Source organism: Trachemys scripta, chromosome 21 (genome assembly GCF_013100865.1).
Source record: "Trachemys scripta elegans isolate TJP31775 chromosome 21, CAS_Tse_1.0, whole genome shotgun sequence".
NCBI lineage: Eukaryota > Metazoa > Chordata > Testudines > Emydidae > Trachemys > Trachemys scripta.
In genome coordinates this window covers 6,262,012-6,282,754 of record NC_048318.1, presented here as the reverse complement: position 1 = coordinate 6,282,754, position 20,743 = coordinate 6,262,012, and the positions used below count along the sequence as shown (strand labels likewise).

The 20,743-nt window shown below is 44.5% G+C and overlaps 1 protein-coding gene across 1 annotated transcript in view; it reads right to left on the bottom strand.

Moving 5' to 3' along the window:
* Nucleotides 1-14,634, bottom strand: part of PRDM10 (PR/SET domain 10) — a gene marked incomplete at its 3' end in the record, with an annotated part of 75,067 nt that extends 60,433 nt beyond the window's left edge. Inside the window, 1 exon segment of the mRNA XM_034754894.1 lies at nt 14,498-14,634.
* Nucleotides 14,635-20,743: the final 6,109 nt, after the last annotated feature.

The window sequence follows — 20,743 nt, the reverse complement described above, 5'->3', positions numbered from 1 at the left end:
CTTAGGAATTAGCATGAGGCTGAGTCCATTTGATTTTTCAGCAAGTCCAATTAACTTTATTTTATACTGGCTGTCTAGTTGGGCTGATCTGATGCCAGCACCTGCCTGTGCACCAGGAAGAAAGCAGAAGGTCCCTCACTGATGCTATCACTGATTTACATTTTAAAGTCAAATTATTACAGTCATGATTTATTCCCATAAATTCTGGCATTCGGTTCATCACTGACAAGCTAGTAAAAGAAAAGGGGGAAAAAAGCAGGCATTTTCTGCCTGCTGTTAATCTCACGAACAACGAAGTAGCCTTGCAGGAGCACATACATCCTACACAGGCTTTCCCTAGAATGCACAAAGCAATAATTCAGGAAAGCTTTACTATAACGTCATCCCGTGGAGTGATGGAAAAATTAACACTATCTCCACACTGAAAAACAGCAAACGAGGGAAAGAGGTTTTTGTGCTTTATTAGACAGTATGTCATGCTATCATCACTGGTAACAGCCTCCCACTGACTCCCTCATGCTAAGAAATATCTCACATGCATATGTTGCTCAACCAAAGTAGGATATGTCATGTGACTTCATATACACTCATGCCTTAGACTCCGGGGAAAAGAAAACAGAAATGTTACATTCATGAGTGATGGTATATATACACCCCACATAGTACTCAATCCTAAAAACTGGGCAAAGAGCAGAAGAAGTAAGAAAAAATGCAATGCCATATCAATGAGTGATGCTTTCGCCAGGGATCTTACTAGTAAGGAAAAAACACTATTGGCTGCACTGAACAATGGTCAGGGCTGAGAATCATCTAACACTGCTATCCAAGAGGCTATATTATAAGGTGCTAAAGAAAGGATTAACTATAATAAATAATAATACAGAGTATTTTGACCTTCTATAGCATCTTTCATCCAAACACCTCAAAGTGCTTTGTAATGTAGGTAAGTATTATTTTAAGACTTTCTTCTTATTCTTATCTAATCCTTTCTGTCACTTTAACTGAAATACTTCACTGATTTTCTTAGCCATATGATCACCAGGGTGTATATAACGGATTGTGTAGCGCATGTCAGTGTTCATAATATTAATAACAAAGTCTGAACAAGACAGCGTTTAGCTGTATTTATCATAATATCATAACAATCTTTCTTGCGTTCCTTTTCTATCAATTTATTCTAAGCTTTTGGCCATCAGTATTAACTGAATAGCAGTAATTGCATAGCCAGTTCTTTAATCAATTATCCAATAACTACCTGCCTAAAACAATCAAAATGGATCAAAATAAATGCTGAAGGTTTTATTGTTTGGTTTATTTATTCTATTTACATATACATGAGAGAGCGACAGAGAGAGAGATTTGGTTACTAAGGATCTGATCAAGTAAACCAAGCACTGAATTAAGTGGAAAGCATGAATATAATCAATTAACAGATGGTGTAACAGGGTGGCAGAGTTTTTTGACTGACTCACCCTTTAAACAGGTATTGGAATCTTGAAGGCAGATGCTGATTCATTCCTGCTGACTCATGGTGGTAGGAATAGCTCTTCTATGTTGAATATAAAGGAGGTTGGAATGATTCTTTGGCCCCAAAACTGAACTTTATAATATAATCATTGCAGGGGAACACTAGGAACAGCCAAGCTTAGGGAGAAAGCATTGGGTTTGGTTTAATTTTTTGCTGTGGCTCTGTGAGTTACTGATAAAGCCAAATCTCAGGAAGAGTGGAAGTTTGGTCTACATTCAGGGTATGGCTACACTTGCAAATGTAGAGCGCTTTGAGTTAAACCAGCCTTCGTAGAGCGCAGTAAGAAAAGCGCTGCAGTCAGTCCACACTGACAGCTGCAAGCGCACTGGCATGGCCACATTTGCGATACTTGTAGAGGCACTGGGAGCGGTGCATTATGGGCAGCTATCCCACAGAGCACCTCTTCCCATTCTGGAGCTGTGGCTTGTGGGAAGGGGATAGGGGATGTGGGGCATTCTGGGTCCTGTCCCAACGCCTCGTGATGCATCAGTTCACATCCCATCAATCCCGGTGCTTCCATCCACATTTGGCGCCATCTTTCAGCATTTTTTGTACTGCGCGCTCTGTCTTCCCTTTCGGTCTGCAGGAATGGAGGAATACTCTGACGAATCTCGTCAGCACATCACGTTTGGCAGTCGAGTTACTCGTTAAGATCCAAACTGACAGTGAGGACTCCGACAATGATATCTACTCCAGTAACACATACGACACGAGATTGCTTATGGCATTCACGGACATGCTCACCACCATGGAACGCCGCTTTTGGCCTCGGGAAACAAGCACTGAATGGTGGGATCACATTGTCCTGCAAGTCTGGGATGACGAGCAGTGGCTGCAGAACTTTCGGATGAGAAAAGCCACTTTCATGGGACTGTGTGAGGAGCTCGTCCCCACCCTTTGGCGCAAGGACACGAGATTGAGAGCTGCCCTGCCGGTGGAGAAGCGGATGGCTATTGCAATCTGGAAGCTGGCAACTCCAGACAGCTACCGATCGGTCGCTAACCAGTTTGGAGTGGCAAAGTCGACTGATGGAATCATGTTGATGCAATTTTGCAGGGCCATTAATCTTATCCTGCTCAGAAGAACTGTGACTCTGGGTAACGTGCACGACATTGTGGCTGGCTTTGCACAAATGGGTTTCCCCAACTGCGGAGGGGCGGTAGATGGGAGGCTTATTCCAATTCTGGCACCAGCCCAGCTAGCCTCCGAGTACATTAATCGGAAGGGGTATTTCTCTATGGTTCTCCAGGCGCTTGTGGATCACCGTGGGAGTTTCATGGACATTAACGCAGGCTGGCCCGGAAAGGTGCATGATTCATGCATCTTTCGGAACACTGGCCTGTTCAGGAAGCTGCAAGCCGGGACTTTTTTCCCAGACGAGAAGATCACCCTAGGGGAAGTCGAAATGCCCATTGTGATTCTTGGACATCCCACTTACCCTTTAATGCCGTAGCTCATGAAACCCTACACAGGGAGCCGTGACAGCAGCAAGGAGCAATTCAACAACAGGTTGAGCTGGTGCAGAATGACTGTGGAGTGTGCTTTTGGCCGTTTAAAGGGCCGCTGGCGCTCTCTATATGGGAAGCTGGACCTGGCCGATGACAACATCCCTGCGGTTATATCTGCGTGCTGTATCCTCCATAACATTTGTGAAGGGAAGGGTGAAAGATTCACTCAGGCATGGAACTCGGAGGTTCAACACCTGGAGGCTGAATCTGAACAGCCAGAGAGCAGGGCTATTAGAGGGGCCCAGCGAGGGCTGCAAGGATTAGGGATGCCTTGAGGGAGCAATTTGAGGCTGAAAGCCACCAGTAATGTCTGGTGCCCTGCACGGGAGTGAAGTGCAGTGGTTCCAATGTTAGTAGGAATCTGTGTTTGCTACACTGACTTGCAGTGCCTGTTGCTTTCCTGGGCTAAGGTGTCTTTTACTTTATGCAATAATAAAGAATGTTTTCAAAGCCAAAAAATCCATTTATTGAAAAGAAAATGCATTTATTGAAAAGAAACACAACTGCTTGGGAAACAGAAAGGGCAAGGGGGTGGGGAACTGTATAATCACAGATTTGCGTATGTCCTGTTATCATACTCAGCCTTGTCTGGAGTTCTGTGCAATGAGTGCTGCACTTCAGGATGGCTATAATGCCGGGTGCTGAGTGCAGTGGGTAAGGGTCATAGTTTTCAGGGCTGGGTGCACGGGCCTTGTCCTTTGTCTGGGATACCCAAACATCTGGCATAATGAGAGAATGCTCTCTTCTCTCTATCCGTGCTACCTGTCTATGGATCATTTTCTACATGTATACATTTCTCTTTCCAAATATTTTGGGGGCTTTTTCACACCACGTGTAGAAGTTTGACACCTTAAAAATATAGGCATATCAGTGCAAATATGGGAGATTCTGCTGTGTCAGAAGGGATGCATGCAGATACAATATGAACCTGATGTAACTCAATTACTTGCATTTCTATAGCATCCCTGAGACATATATAGACCATAAGCACCACGTTAATCAGTATGCCAATGTGCAATATGCTAAACCATTTACAGCGCCCATGAAGAGAGCATTTTCCTCGTCAAAATAGCAGGCATGCCTCACTCAGTATGGAATCAGGTGATGACACAAGGGCTGCAATGATAATAGATATAAATACATCATATCATCATCCTCGAGTGTGAAAGAAACAGGATACCAATAGAATGCAGCATAAACAACACAGCAGGATATGGTGTGAGGCGAAACCCACACATTTCCCTTTATTATTAGGAAATTAGCTATTTAAATTCAACACAATATTGCCTTGGGTGCATGCACCCGGATTCCTCTGAGCATTCTCTTGCAAGATCTATTTAAATGATCATTTAATCTCATCCATGGTTTAATCTCCTGTAATAATAACACCTAGCTCTTTAACTCCATCCTCTATGTCATCCCTAGGTCCAGTCCTCCAGATGCCAACACATGTAGAATGCAGCTGCCTGTCTTCTCAAATCTATAAAGTGCAACCCCCTCAGCAAACTCTTCAAACAACTCCACTGGCTCCTCATTCATTTCAGGATACAGTTTAAATTGCCCTACTTTTGTTAAAATCCTCTGGGGACTCCTGCCATCCTCACAGACTCTGTCCCTCTTCTCTTCCAGCACTTGCCTCCTCTTTGACCTTTCCAAAATCTCATCAATGTTGGCTCACAAAATAATATATTATTCCATCGAGATTCCCCAAAATCGGAGGGAAGGTTGGGGCAAGACCAAATGCAGGTGTGCACCTCAACAGCGATTTGGAAAACTGGAAACGTACAAAATAATGAGCTTAATTCAGGAATTCTCAAGTGAAGGGGCTTGACCCACACCACCCGTTACAAGGATAAAAGAAACTAGGGGTAATAGGACACAGCAGGAGCAAGGACAAGGAAGGGAAGGAGCAATTCCCTCCCTCTTCCTCCTCCCCTCCCCTTCTGTGGCTGCCCCCGCCTTCTCCCTGTTCGGCCCCCTCCCCTAACCAATTTGTGTGCAGCTCTCACCTTCACAGCATTCAACTGTGGGGGAATCGGAAGTGGCATGGCCCACGGCTAAGCACTGGGCATAGACAGACGCACCTCATCCACAACTCCGCACCCAGCATCAACCCCCTCATGGGCCCTGCTAACCCCAGCACAAGCTACCCCCACCCAGCCTTCTTCGCCAGTTCCCCATCCAACCACTATCCTCCCTAACAGCACCAATCCCCCTCAATCTCATCCCAGTCCATACCACCGCCCAACACCATCAATTAATACCCTCATCATAAAGCACTTGTCCCTCTGCATGCTACCCAGCAATAGCCCCACCTGCATCAGGACCCATACACCAGCCATAATTTCTTGCCATGAATCCAAGGACAGGTCCACAAAAACTGTAGGATTTGGGTTGGTCACAGCAAGATGCCATGGCTAGTTTCTGGGTCCCAAGTGGTAAAAGGTTGAGATCTGCTTGCTTAAATTGTTTATTTGATATTACTTTACATTATAAAAGGCAGAGAAGGAAGGATTTTAGGATAGCACATATGAAAGACTAAAAATATTAGTATGAAGGGACCTTTTAGTGGTTGGACAGAAAGTCCTGGATCACAATGAAACCAAAAAGTGTTCCTTTTTTGACGCAATAAACAAAGATCCCTCAATGTCCACTGTGTAGAAAATACACAGTCTGTTTTAATGGTGACTGAGGTGAAGTTACAGGAAGAGGAAAACAGGCAGTATCTCCTGTATAGACACTGCACTAAGCAGACAGTTTTAAGGAGCTCCTGATACACAAGCAGCTGCAGTTACATTGATTCAGGTACTGATCTCAGCATGCCCTTAATCTGAGAAATGTTCACTAGAAAATAAGGCAGCTCAACCATTTATTGATATGATGGATTTTGAATTAGAGAATGACAAATAATCTGTCACTTAGTATTTCTGTTACTGCAGCGTCAGGGACAGGAGCAGTTTAGTATACTGGTTACTAAATTTTACAAATGTAAAATTATTAATTTGTCTCCTTAATTTATTCTCTGAATAACAGAGGTCTAACCTTTTACTTGCAGAAAATAACTGTTCAGCTAAGAAAGTCATTTGCACAGGGACAGTGGCACCTTTATAACATATACAGAATAATAAATACCCTCTACTTTTGTAGTCATAATACCAGTGTGACCTCATCTCAGAGTGAATTCCAGCAGCAATGTCTGTCATTTATATGAAAACTGATATGTTTCTACTTGGTAAATATTTTTCATAACAGAAAATGTCTTTAAACAAATTAAGAATTAAAAAACAAACACACACACACACACACACACAGAGGCCCTTCTAAACACTTGGAAGGCTTCAGATGCTGGCAGGAGAGAACAGTGTTCTTCATTTCTAGACCACAAGATTTAATCCAGTTTATGTCAGTAGCGACTAACTTATTAGCATCCCAGGGCAGCTCTAGTCGAGGTCAACAGATACAATTGCACTTACAGAAATCAGGCCCACATCAACCAATGTGCACTCAGTGCATTTGCATAGGACCTCCATCTCAAGTTTGGCCTAGCTGTCCCCCCATCACAATGGAGGCGCTGCCGGGCCAAATTTGAGACAGTGGCATAGTGAACTCCTTGTGCCAGGTTGCAATGCCATTCACTCAAAAGCAGCCTGGCCACCCCACCAACAAAGGGTCAGTTTGTCCTAGTGTGACGGAGGGACGACCAGGCCAAATTTGAGTGAGTGGAGTTGCTACCTGACATTCGCAGTTTCAGCACCAATCAGGTTTGGCGCCTGCCATAGGTAGTGCAGGGAGCAACTTGCTTGTACCAGATCCCACTATCACTACCACTGGCATCATCATGCTGGGCTAGGGTGACCAGATGTCCCAATTTTATAGGGACAGTCCCAATTTTGGGGTCTTTTTCTTATATAGGCTCCTATTACCCCCTCCCCCCACCCGCTGTCCTGATTTTTCATACTTGCTGTCTGGTCACCCTATGCCGGGCCCAAGTCAACCTACCAGGGCAAGAGCCCGGCGGTAGGTGCAGATTTGGGGATACCGCTCCCATCAGCAGTGGGTCTGGAGCTCAGGGAGAGATGGAACTGGAAGCAGACCCCCAGCTGCACGCAGGGCAGAGCCCCCCATCTCCACAGGGAGGGCAGCAACCCCACAGGCCTGGGCCCTCTCTTATCCCCCCAGCTCCCCACCCTCCAGTGCACTCATTGAATCAGAAGGCTACATCAGCCTCTGTAGTATCAGATCACTGTGAAGTGAGTTATGAATGGGAGGTGAAATCCAGCCCCACTGAAGTCAATGGGAGTTTTGCAATTGGCTTTAATGGGATTCTCAGTCCAAGTTCCGGTGGACAAGTATCCATATCACCAAAACCACAGCTTGCACTCTTGCTAGCAGCCTCAGAAAATGCACGAACTATGGGTCTAGCCAAAGCACTGTTTTTCCCTGCATGGTGTTATTACTGGGATTTCCTAACTTCTTGAGAAGGAAGGTTTGAAAACTCCATTATGATGAATCCACTCACTTCCGACTGAGCCAGAAGACAGCGGCAAAGAGTTCCCTTTCAGTATCAAAGGCTTTCAGAGAAGCTATGTTTATCTCTGAATACCTGAGAAAGGACATCACTTTCTCATACGAAGAAAAGGTTTGGTGTCCCCTAACTGGCTAGCGTAGGCCATGGTCATAGTATTAGCTATAATGAGGACATGGTGATAATTTTACCTTATGAGAGCTAACGACATAACTTAGTTCTGGAAAGCTGATGTTGCAAGAGTTGACCAATGCCCCTGCATTAACATTGTTTGAATGGGCTCCCCAGCTGAAATGACTGGTATCCACTGATGTGGATCTCATCAATTCTATTTAGGATGAACTGCTTTGACCCTGTGCTTCTCAGTCCAGTAAATTAAGCATATTATTGATTGGGGAACAATGAAATTGAACTGGGGATGACTCAGAAATTCTGGAGAAGAGATATAAATCCAGAATTCCTAACTCCACCAAATTGTTTCAGAACCAAGATGGAAGAGTTGACTTCCTGGTACTCTCTTCCCTTGGAACAACTTCTACTACTCCAGCCTGAACTAACTTCCTGAATCTGGAGTTCTTGGGAAAAATGAACAAAGTGAGAAGAGGGAAGCATTGATTATGAAGAGATTGAAAGGAGGGAGGGTGCTAGGAAATTCTGTTGCATACTCCTTACTACCTGTTCAAAGCAGAAGCCCCAGGATTTGCAAAGTTGAGGAGTCTTCCCCAGGGGACACAGATCTTTAGGCAGGCAAGGTGCTGAGGTGAATCATGCTGAGCTCTTGTTACAGCAAAGTGCTCTGAAAGAAGTTGATTCTGAGTCAGTTCCAAGGTGATCTTATGGTAAGTATCTGTTTTCTGATCCAATGAATACGGAGGCAGAGAAGTTCCGAAAGTAGGGCTTATTCCTATGAAATTATGTATATATTTTCATCTGCTTGGAGGGAAAAGGCATCTTCTCCTAGTCCACTGCCTATATAACTGCTTTCTTGAGAGGCTCTCCAAAGAGCTTTCCTCCTGTCATATGATTCCATTTCTTTTCTCTTCTACACCTCTACCCCGATATAACTCTGTCCGCGGGAGCCAAAAAATCTTACCGCGTTATAGGTGAAACCGCGTTATATCGAACTTGCTTTGATCCACCAGAGTGCGCAGCTCCGCCCCCCGCCCCAGAGCACTGCTTTACCGGGTTATATCCGAATTCGTGTTATATCGGGTCACATTATATCGGAGTAGAGGTGTATTTAGGTTCTTACATTACAAAAATTCTTATGGTGTTTGAGCACGGGACATTCGCTTCCCATTTTTTTGGGCACAGATAGTGTTGCCTGTTTGGTCTGTATGGTTAGCCAATACCAGCGTTGTTTCCATTAGGGAGAGAAACTGATTATACACTCAGGTACATTCTTTGGTTCAATCCTATTTATTTACAAAGAATATACACAAAGTCTTCCATCCCTGAATACAGTAGAAACAAAAAACAGCCGGCAGTTTCCTTGCTCCTATTTCCAAATCTGCTCCTCCAGTCAGTTCTGTGCCCAAGGAGCTGTCTCTCTGATCCTTTTCGGGGGCACGCTCATGACTGCTTCTCTGTGGCTTTCTGCATCTCACACACAGAGCCTGTCAAAACAATCTTCTAGCCCCTGCATTTACAACCAGTCCCAGGGAAACCCTCTTACTCTCCCAGGGTTAGTTTTTTCACAAGCCTTGTCATGCAGTCTACTCCCTTGGTCAGAAGCTTCTATAGTTTTCAGTTATCTCACTTCATGAAGGAACATTTAACTGCTCCTTCCAGCCAACCAGAAAGAAGGGTGTTTAGCACACCCATGACTTTAACCAGATCTGTGATTGTCTATAGCAGTGGTTCTCAACTGGGGGTTCACGAGCCCTTTCAGGGGGGCTGTGGAACCCTGTTTCTGAAACCCAGCTCCCCTGAGCCCCAGCGCTGAAGCCGGCGGCCCCCCAGCCCCAGCCAGGAGCAGCATGGAGCTGAAGCCGGCAGCCCCTTCCCCGCTCAGCTGGGAGCCGCGCGGGGCTGAAGCCGGCAGCCCGCCCCCCCAAGCCAGGAGCAGTGGATGGCTGAAGCCAGGAACCCTAGCGCCTCCGCCAAGAACCCTAGCGCCTCCCTCCCCACTGAAGCCAGGAGCTGCACTGGAAGCCCCCCCCAGCCCCTAGCTATCCCCTTCCCTGTATCCTAAGCTACACCCCTGCCCGCACACAGCCCTAGCTATCCCCTTCCCTGCACCCTGAGCTATTCCCCTCACTTCACACAGCCCCTAGCTACCCTCTCCCTGCACCCTGAGCGGTTTTCAAACTTTCTGAACTGAGCCCACGCTTGGAGTTATATTTTTGCTTGCATCCCCCTACAGCCCAGACAGGCTGGGTGGCCTCTGGAGTGAGTCAGGGGATGGAGGTGGTGCTCCCTCCCTGGACTCTGCTTTGTGGAGTTGGCTCGAGCCCCACCAGCCCTTGACTCTTCCCCCCCCCGCCCCCATAGAAGTAATACTATGCCTATGCCCAAGGCCCCCCCCACCCCCTGCCGGGCCCTGGCATTTTTATAGCATATTGAGGGGGGCCGCAGCAAGAAAAAGGTTGAGAAGCCCTGCTCTATAAATCAAACACCTGCTTGATGGCATCCAACAACAGCTTCCACCATACCAGCGTCTTCTGGCCACCACAGTAATTCTTTCTCCACTTTTTTTTCAGGGAAGCAAAGAAGGAGAGTGATTTCTTTCATTTCCTTATGAGGAGACTCAGGGCACGGCTACACTAGAGAATTTACAGTGGCACAGCTCTCTAATGTAGCACTCTAAGCTCTCCTGTTGACTTAATGACTCCAGCCCCCACGAGCGACAGAAGCTATGTCAGTGGGAGAAGCTCTCCCACCAACAGTGTTGTCCACACCGGCGCTTATGTTGGTGTAACTTATGTTGGTTGGAGGGTGATTTATTTACCCCCCTGAGCGACAGAAGTTATACCGACATAAGCTGTAGTGTAGGCAGTCTCAGATCAGAGTCGCCTACCTGGAAACCGTGGCTGGACGTAGCATTTTTCTCCTGGGAATAGCTGGGCTCAATATATTTTGGTTCTTCTTCCATGGGGATTTTTGGTATAGGGGTTCCTGAAGTAGACACACACACACAAAATACTTAACAGTATCTGTATTTCAAGGGTGTGGCCTTTTATATTCCTGCTGTTGGGGAAAGGGCACCTTTCCTCAACAGTGAGAATATGCAGAAGACTGACAAATAGAGAGGACAGATTCTGCAGCAGGACCCTTGGAGTTACAGCGGTACCCCTGCTGAGACCAGCTTGGGAGATCCCACAGAGAAACCAACATCAAGGGGTTTCCAAGCATTCTTTTTTGCCCCTGCTCTGATAGGATAAAGAGGGGAGAAAACTGGAGCTATGCAAGTGTAATGGTCCACCTCTCGGCTCAGAGAGTCATAAAGCCATGGCAATATCTCAAATGAGAATCCCTTTACAATACTGGTGCATAAAAGGGTTGCTTTGATTTACTCAAGGCTACAGAAGAGGTTTGCATGATGACTGAGGTTCCTTACAGCAAAAACAGCAATGGCTATTAGCTGAATGCTATTGGTGCTGAGCATTGAATACTTTCTTTCACCACTAATCATATACAAGGACAGCAAGACCATCATGCAAGGTGGGTTTTATACTAAATTATGCTGTGAATTGTCATCCAGCTTTTAATATCAAAATGGTTTATTATGCTCAAAAGTAGCAACACATGTGTCTGCAAAAAAGCTGTATCCTACACTTAACTTAATTATCCCAGCACACATGGGAGGTAAGTCAGTAAATTTCCTGAGAGCCTTTGGGAGAATTTGCTCTCATGGCATGAGGGCTGGAAGGTGCAATATATTTAACCTCACTGACTACTGAGTCATGACTTCTTTTTTCACTCATCAAAAACATATTTATTTCAAGGAACTCTGGCTCCAGTGCATTCTGGTTGGATGTTTGTAATCAGCCAATGTATGACCACAAGATTTATACTTCACCGGTTGACTAGAGATGGAAATCACACTTACAGCTAGGACACAAAAGTCTATTTATTTCCAGGACAGGAGTAATGGTTGCCATTTATTTAACCATATAATAGAGAGAATAATTTGGCCAAACACAAACAAATCTTTACTCAAATTGTGTGGAATGGATCTCTCTAGGTTCTTATATCACATCCATCATCATATTAGCTGATCACCTAAAATCTCATTATTATGTTCCTAAATTGTTTCCCGCAGTTTATTAAATTTAGCTGCTAAAAATCTATTTATTTTAACCATGGAGTATAACAAAAAAATCAAGCATTCTGAATGAATCCCAGGACAGTGTAACATCCTGACGCTGGAATTTTTTCAAAAAGCAATCATACCAACTGACCATGGGTTGCAAATTATAACAGGAATCTTCTACTCAGAGAAATGTGAGTCCTTTTACAAACTCCTGACTGTAATTTGCATCCAGATCTGTCTCTCAAAGAAACAGTGCTAGTCTTTTTGACTGGACTACAACAACTTCATCAAACTCCTACCTAAATCTGTGTCCTCATTTCATCCTCATGTTGGCTAAGCTGCTACACATCAACTTCTCTAACTACTCCCTTTGTCTTTCTCCCATTCTTGGCCTTCTAGTCTTTATGCTGCCCACTAAATTTGGTACAGTCTCCTTCAAACTTCCTTCTTTCAAAAAGATTTTTTGTTCTAATCTCACTAAGATACTGCTTTGCCTTCTAGTACTAAGACTGATCTCCCACACATCAAACTGCTCAGACTTAGGGCATGTCTACCTGTACAGTGCTGCAAGAGTCCGTCTGGTGAAGACGCTCTATGCTGACAGAAAAGAGCTTTCCTGGTGACCTAATTAAATCACCTCAGCAACCAGCAGAAGCTATGTTGGCAGGAGAAGCTCTCCTGATGACATAGCGCTATCCACACTGGCGCTTATGTAGGTGTAACTTACGTCGCTCAGGGGGTTCACACCCCTCAGTGACTTAAGTTCTGCCGACATAAGCTGTAGTGTAGACAGCCTTAGATTCTAAGCAATTTGAATCAGGGCCCTTGCCTGTTAAATTGTTTGGAAAATAGCAACATATCCATACAGTGTCATATAAGCAATATGTGTAGTAGTAAAATAAAGCTACCTCATGGGGAAAAAAAAATGTAGAGGCCTCAGAAACTGAAAAAGATCAAAGCAATAAGGGCCCCTGTCAAAGTACATGTGCCACAAGCAGACATGTCCAGAACATCCAGGTACAAAGCAGTCTTAGATTTCCATAAAGGGAGGTGACAGAAACATATCAACACTAGAATACTGTTCGGGTTTGCCCCAGCCTACATTTGTCATTGTGTTGTATTCCTCCTCTTGCTCACCACACTCATCCCAAAGTTTTATCTCCCAATTGCTCCAATTCTGTATTTCTTTCTCCTTTCCTCTAGTAATGTTTCCATCTTTTTGCTAAATCTCTAGATTAAAGTATCATGCTATTTTAAACTTCTCATAAGATTTGGAAGACAGAAGCTGGCTCTATGACCGAGATCCCAAACTGTCAGCATCTCAATATACGCACATTTCAGCAGCCACCCTCCAGTGATTTAAGGCCCCATAGTGTCCCATGAGCTAGGGAGGAAGGATCACACCCAACAAAAACCAGCACAGTCCCAAAATTGCTGGGATAAGTAGTCACTGTAAGATAGCCCTGGCATAGGATTTCTAGGATGGCTATTGCTTAAATGGAGAAATACTGAAACTTTCCTGTACCCCAAAGACAATTTTGGGTCCTGCAAAGGTTGCTGCCTTGCAACTCATTCTCATTTTGATATGGGGAGGCGCCATCCGTTACACCTCCCAAACACCCACAAGTACCACTCCCCGGCTTCTTCCCTCAATCTGCATCCTGGGCAACCCCCTGCCTCCTGCTGGGAGTGGGGAGGAACCCAGTGGGCCTCAGTCCCCAACACACCAGGCCAAGGGACCAGCCAAGCCAGCCCCTGACAACCGATCACGGGCGGGGGGGGGCTGCACTGGGCAGAAAAACAGCCCCACCAATAGAATTGGGCTCCAGCAGCCCAACGGTCTCCCCCACTCCTCTCCCCCCCAGTCAGAGAAGGGGGACAAGACACACCCCAGCCAATCAGATTGGGGGACAGAACCTCTCCCCCGCCCTAGAGCCTAACGGTCTCCCCAACATACACACAAAACGACCCCAACACCAGCCAATCAGAGGAGGGGGCGCGATCCCCCCCCAGGCGCAAAGGGAGATAGGGGTGCGAAGCCTGTGGCCAATCAGAACAAGGACCTCTCCACCGCACAGAGTACTGTCCCCCCCCGACAAAGCGGGAGGTGCAACAGCCCCCATGGCTGGCCTGGCACGCAACGGTCACTCAGCCCCAACCACTCTGGGACTGGGAGGGGGGAAGAGGCAGAGAGTTTGCGCCGCAAGAGCTGGGAGAGGAAGAAGACCGAAGCCGAGGGGAGGGGGAATGATCCAACCACGGGGGCAGGGGAAGATGAACGGGCCATACGGGGGCAAAATGCCCGGCGTGTTGTGAGGGGAGTAAAATGGCTCCGACACCCCCCCCCCATTAATGAGGTGCCGGGGTCCGGACTGTACCATCCGGGAGGGGGGAAACGCGGGTGGGGGCTGCCCCTTACCCCCCTGTCCGGGACGGGTGGGGGATCCCGATCGGGGAGGGGGGGGAGAAGCGGACTGTACCTCTCCTGCGAGGGGGGGGAATGACAGCGCCCTACTCCCCCCCACCCGCGGGAGCGAACGGTTTGTCCCGGCCCCAGCGCTAAGGAGCCGCCGGCTCCGGCGCCATCTTGGGTGCGACTAAAACAACAAGCCCAAACCCCTTGCATGTATCTGCGGTGCCCCTGGGCCAGAGTCCCCTCCCGGACCGTCCCATCGCGTTACCTGAGGGGGTCCCATGTGGGTGCCGCGCCCCGGCCGCCGCCGCAGGGCCCGCCGCCGCCCCAAACCCCCCCACCTGTCCTCACCTCACAATGGTAGCTGCAGAGCAGGAGGGGGGGCGGCCGCCCGGACCTCATTACCATAATCTGCCTGGCAACAGCTATCAGTGTTGCACGCTGATTGGCCAGGAGTCCCTAGCCCGCGGGAACCGGGCAAACACACCCCCACACAAAAAAGTAAGCACAAAGCGGCCGGGTCCCCAGGGGGAGGTGAAGCAAAGCCCCCCCCCCCCCAATCCACAAGAAGGGGGGAACCCTTGCCAGGGCTTCCACCCCACCCCAGCACCACGCACCAATCACAGCATCGCTCTCATCCAAGCGCAGCTCCGCCGGGGCCTGCTCGCCAATCACAGTGTGTCTCTCAGCGTCGGGCTCCGCCCTCCTGCTGTGGGAGGCGGTGAGGGGAGTAGAGTAGTGCCCCCTGTTGGGTAGACGGGGAGAAGGGAAGCCCAGCAGCGCCCCCTGCTGGTGGGGGGGGATGATCCAAGGGGCAAGGGGAGCAAATAGATGAGTACATGGAGAATTGGGCTGGCTAGTTCGGCAGTGACAGAGCAGGGCATGGAACCCAGGAGTCCTGACACCCAGCCCCTCACCCTATTCTCTCTTCTCTAGGCCCTACAGTCCAGGACTCAGCCAGCCCTTCATCCTCCAGGTAAACTGAGTTCAGTATCATTTGCTGTGTGTGTGCATTTCTGGGATGGGATCTTCCATCCTGCGTCTCCATCTGCTCTGCCCTCAGGACATTTCTTGTAAGAGGGGCCTTCTGCCCCGGTACTCTTGGTCTACATTTCTCCTCCCTCCCCATTGCGTACTGGGTGCAGCCCCCTGCTGTTGAGAGGTGGCTGCATTTTGGAGTCAAAGGCATTCTTGTGTTTGCATTGTGTGTAATGGGTTTTTAGATTCTTTGAGATGAAGGCTGCTTTATAAATGTAAGGAATTGTTTTTATATTGTAGACATAAAGCAATGGTGCACATGTTGTAGGGATGCTTTATGGAGGGAACTAGATGACATAATTGATCCTTTCATCTTCTTCACTGTATTATTCTGTAGGGGAAAAATTAAATTTAAAATCTAACCTAAACTCACTTTTTGTTTGAGAATGTTGGTTTTCTTTTTCTTGTTGTTTTTTGTGGGTTTGCAGGGGTGGTCAATTGGCTTCTGTTGTATAATAAGGACATTGATCCTAGTCCATTTACACTTTATATTTTTGTATAGCATCTTCAGCACAGACGTGAACACAAAATGCTTCACAGGTGTTTATAAAAAACATGTAAATACAAAATTATTAATTTAACACACATTTTACTCTGAGTTTTGTCTAGCCTGGCCGAAAAAGGTGGGTTTTTTAAAACTACCACTAGCTGCACTCTCCCAACATTCTTTGGGAAAGGATATTTGCAAATTATAAAAGAAACAGAAATTTGGTTTGTTTCTTCATAGACTCACTTAGAATTGGTATTCTAAAGTGAAAACTATAAAATGTTATTAGGGATAACTTCAGTACACAAGGAAATGCATATTTAATCGGGGTGATACTTCCTGACTATTCGATAATGCTCTGATATATTCTGGAGATTCCTGCATCGTTTGTTTCATTTACTTCTACTTTCTGTTCATGTGTTATATAATAAATTTGAGTTTTAAATGTCACCCAAAATAAATCAAGGATAATAATTGGCATAGTTCAGAAACTTGACCTACCCATTTGATATTCCATTCTCTCTTGGGGTTACCACTGTTCTTTTTAAGGGGGGGAAAGACTTTATATTGGTATGGCAGAAAAATATTCTTTTTGCTAATTATCTTAGTGTTTATTTACCACATTCCAAGAAATTTATTTTATTTTGCAAGTTCTTTTTTAAAAAGAATACTTCCTAGCAGCTTTCATTCTCATAATATTTCAAATTCCTTTACAAATGAGATATATACAGCGCCACTGAAATGCAGCCGCTTTGTGAGCAGTTATCTACTCAGTGGAGTATGGCAGCTAACTGACAGAGCAGGGCAGTGGGGGAAGGGGAAATTGTGATCAAGGACACAAAGGCAAAGCACTACTCTTACAAAAAAGTGCAACAGAGAAGCAATATCGAGAGCACAGAGGGGGCTAGATCCTCATCAGACATAAATTGATGTAGCACTATTGATTCAATAGAACTGATTTTCAGATGAGGATCTAGTTCAGAACCTCTATTTTTAAGATGTATGATGCTCAGTTTTTCTATGCTGGAAGGGCTAATGGGTGTATTCTGAAGTAGTCTCCTAAAATGTTGAATGTTTACTAGATTATTTAAATTTAAAACCTACAGGGACACTGTCAATTTAAAAATCATATATGCACATTGCCTTACCTGTGTCAATAATTTCACCTGAGATCATTAAAACTAAAGTAGTTTTAAAAATTGAAGACAGTAGGATTACTTGCATGAGGAAAAGGAGCAAGATTTGGCTCTGTTTTGCTTTTCTCCACTGATATTGTGTGCTTGCTTAGACGATTAAAGCAGTCATCTTCTTTTCCTTTATTATTAGTATTATTATTATAGTCAATTTCATACTTTCACACTGACATGATGCTGAAATGTTTGAGTAGCAAACACAGCAAGGAAATGTTTAAGAACAAAGAAAAACAGGTTCATTTTCCATTTTATTTTACCTTCATGAAAACATTGTAATCATATTAGTTTGAAAAGAAAACATGTATTTTAAGCAAATCTGCATTTTAGGCCTATGGTACCTGATAGTGCCTTTTTAGTGTTCTGGATTGGAGAATAGGAAAGTTGTTACATTTGCTTACATACACATATGCTACTGTGTTATATTTTCATGCAGACGTGTCTTGGGTTATAACTTGGCACATAAGAATATGTGGCATTGGCTCCATTCTTTCCCTTCCTCCTGCACTGGCCACAATCCAAGGGTTATTTATGGGTATTTGCTTCCCTCTTTAGCGGAAGAGAACTATTGGGCCTAAGCAGACAGTACATCATATGATATAAAGGGCTGCCAAATACAGAAAATCATGAGTCATCAACTCTTGTGTTTGAAATCAGATGTAAAGCCTACATTTCCCTTCTTTTAATCCTTTTTGTTTCTGGTGTTTTGATGGAGAGCCCATTTACCTAGTGTCCTCATTCACACGCAGATCCCAGAAAGAAAGAACTTTGTTGTCAAACCAATGTATTTTTCTAGGCACCCAGAATAAACTACATTCATTAATTCCCCATTTTCCTTAATTGTGTGGAATATTGGTGTAATCCTTGATCCTGAACTTTTCCCCACATCTCAGCATTATCACCTTGGTATACTGCTGCCTCAGTAGTACTTCAACTGAATTTCTTATCCATTCCTTCATCTTCTCCAGCCTTAGCTATTGCAATTCCCTTCCTTGTGGCCTCTGCAAGTCTGCGAGTGGTGCTGTCTGCCTTCTCGGATGGACAGTACACCCACCTCCTCCCAGCAATTCTGCCTTCTTCTCATTCATTTCAAAATCCAGTTAGAAAGTGATCTTGTGGCTTCTTTTTGTCCGATTGCCGTGTATAAGCCTGCTTCACAAAACTTGTGTGGCTGAACCCCGCTGGCTTATTGGCATACCGCTCACACAACAAAGCCACAGTCAGTACAAGAACCTTCTCCTCTGCAACTCCAGCCATCTGGAATAGCCTTTTTCAATTCCAGCTCATCAACTCTCCACCTCATTTCAAATCTAAGCTAAAGATACCTCTATTCTCCCCTGCCTATATCTCTGAATTCCCTTCTTTGCTATTATGTATTTGATTCTTTTTTGCGGTACTGACTAATTCTGTACAGTATTATGGGTTACAAATTATTTAATCTGTATGAAGAACATTGATCTAATCTTGTAAATCCTTGTGAGTTGTTACGTAAGTAGTCTTTACATGAGTAGCCCCATTGACGTCACTGGGACTACTCATATGCATGATGATTACTTACATGAGTCAGGGTTTGCAAATTGAACCATAAATTGGATTGAACATTCCATCACTAGTTTGTCACGCCCCTGCTGCTCCTCTATGTCTGTCTATAACCTAAATAATTGGAAGATTGGAAAATTTCAACTCTATCTTGACTATGTTTCTATCAGAATCATTTACATCTGACTGACCACCTCTGAACTGTTTGAATACACTGCACTGTTTTATACCATAAGGGTAGAATACTAGATATAGTGGAGGTGTTGGTATACGATTAATAATTTAGAAGGAAGCCATCATAAATTTAGATTAAGGGGATCATTGCATCAGAAGACCATACAAATAAAGCTTTATTCATTTTTTCCAAACCAGTTCAATCTCTCATCGTCACAAACCAAGTTAATCATATTTGTCATTCTCTAATAGAAAACTTAAAGAGTTCTGCAGATGTCTGATATAATGGTGTCCACTTAACACCCACAAAACTTCTACATTTTGTTTTACAGAAGACCTACACCTTTTTTAAAAAAAAAAAACCTGACCCTCTAGACATGTTTAAATGAGCAAGGCAGTTCCCCACTCCCATCTTTATCACTGCTGATGGCTGCTTCCCCTGGTGTACATCACACACAGCCATAATTTTGCTCTCTAATATTTGCAAAAATGTGTGCAAAGATCAAAATAAGAAATGAGCAGAAGAGTCCAGTTCACATTCAAGGGATCCATTTTCAATACAAAAGTCGCAACATTACTCACACAAAAAATGCATGTTAATTTCTAGACAGCATCAAGCTAATATAAGCTTGGAGACTCCACACTTATAGACACCATCATATAATCAGCACATTTCAGAACATCAGACAGATCATTCATAAAAAATATTCCACTCAAGCACATCACCCAATGAGAATGTATAGAACTCTGACATAAATTAATACACCCTAAGGCAATGGGCCATATCTTCAGCTCATGTAAATCACTTCAGTGGAGCTATACTAATTTACACCAACTGAGGATCTGGCTACATAATCCTTTAAAATCTCCATTGCTTGTTTAATAAACAATATATCAAAGGCCTAGGGGAAAAGGTGAGTTTTACAGTTTCCCCTGAAGGTCTGCATTAACAAAGCCAAGCTCTGGTGTACCAACTGGAGGGATGCGTTCAGTCAAGGATCCCCTCATGGAAAATGCCTTGCTACTAGCCTGCCAATATTTCTGTGGCTCCAATGTGAAATTACAACGTCTGCTGCCTAAGGTGGCATTTATGAAGTTTGCCTCGGGCCGAGGGCCAGATAAAATGGCCAAGAAGGTTTTGTGTGTTATCTTGCTTTGATACTTCTGATAGACCCCGTCTTAAATTGTCAACTTTTGGGTGGCAGGGACCACTTTTTTGTTTAGAGTCTGTACAGCGCCTAATACAGTTGGTCCTAGTCCATGATTGGGGTTCCTGGGTGCTACCCCAATTAAAATAATAATACATTACATGGAGGGCACTCAGGGTAGGGTGAATAAAAGAGTAGCGAAGCAGTGGTGTTTGGATTTCTGGACTTTTTAATAATTGGAGCTTTTTCCAGAAAACTACAGTGGAGAAATTTATTTCAGCTTTAATTCCAATTTAACTAAATTTCTTTTGTCTGGGATTATTTATCAGTTTAGAGCACAGAAAGTTATCCCTTACCTAGGAAACTCTTCTACTTAAAATGTTTGGAACCCTGTTGGGAGATTTTTATATCAGCAGATCTGATTACATTCCTTCAATTTTGATAGCTGGTATCTTTGTAGGAACCACAAAAATCTGTTGTGATCTTGGTTCTGCAGAAGCAGTGGATTAATATTGTTCCCAATGAGATCAGTTGTGTACAAACAATGAAGGAAATAAAAGAGCCATGTTACTTTCAGCTCCATTAGAAAGACAGGGCTGGGTGAATCAAAACCTCAGCAATTAAACATTTTGAAGTTTCTGAATATGTTACAAATAAACAAGTTGAATTAACAAGGAAAACCTTAGTATTAAACTACCTTAGTTAAATATTTACTATATCGAAGTACTTTTAGTGTGTCCATCATTGTACTATTTAGATTTATTATATAAGAATATCTATTAAATTACAGGTTTCAGAGTAACAGCCGTGTTAGTCTGTATCCGCAAAAAGAAGAACAGGAGTACTTGTGGCACCTTAGAGACTAACAAATTTATTAGAGCATAAGCTTTCGTGGACTACAGCCCACTTCTTCGGATGCATAGAAGTGGGCTGATATA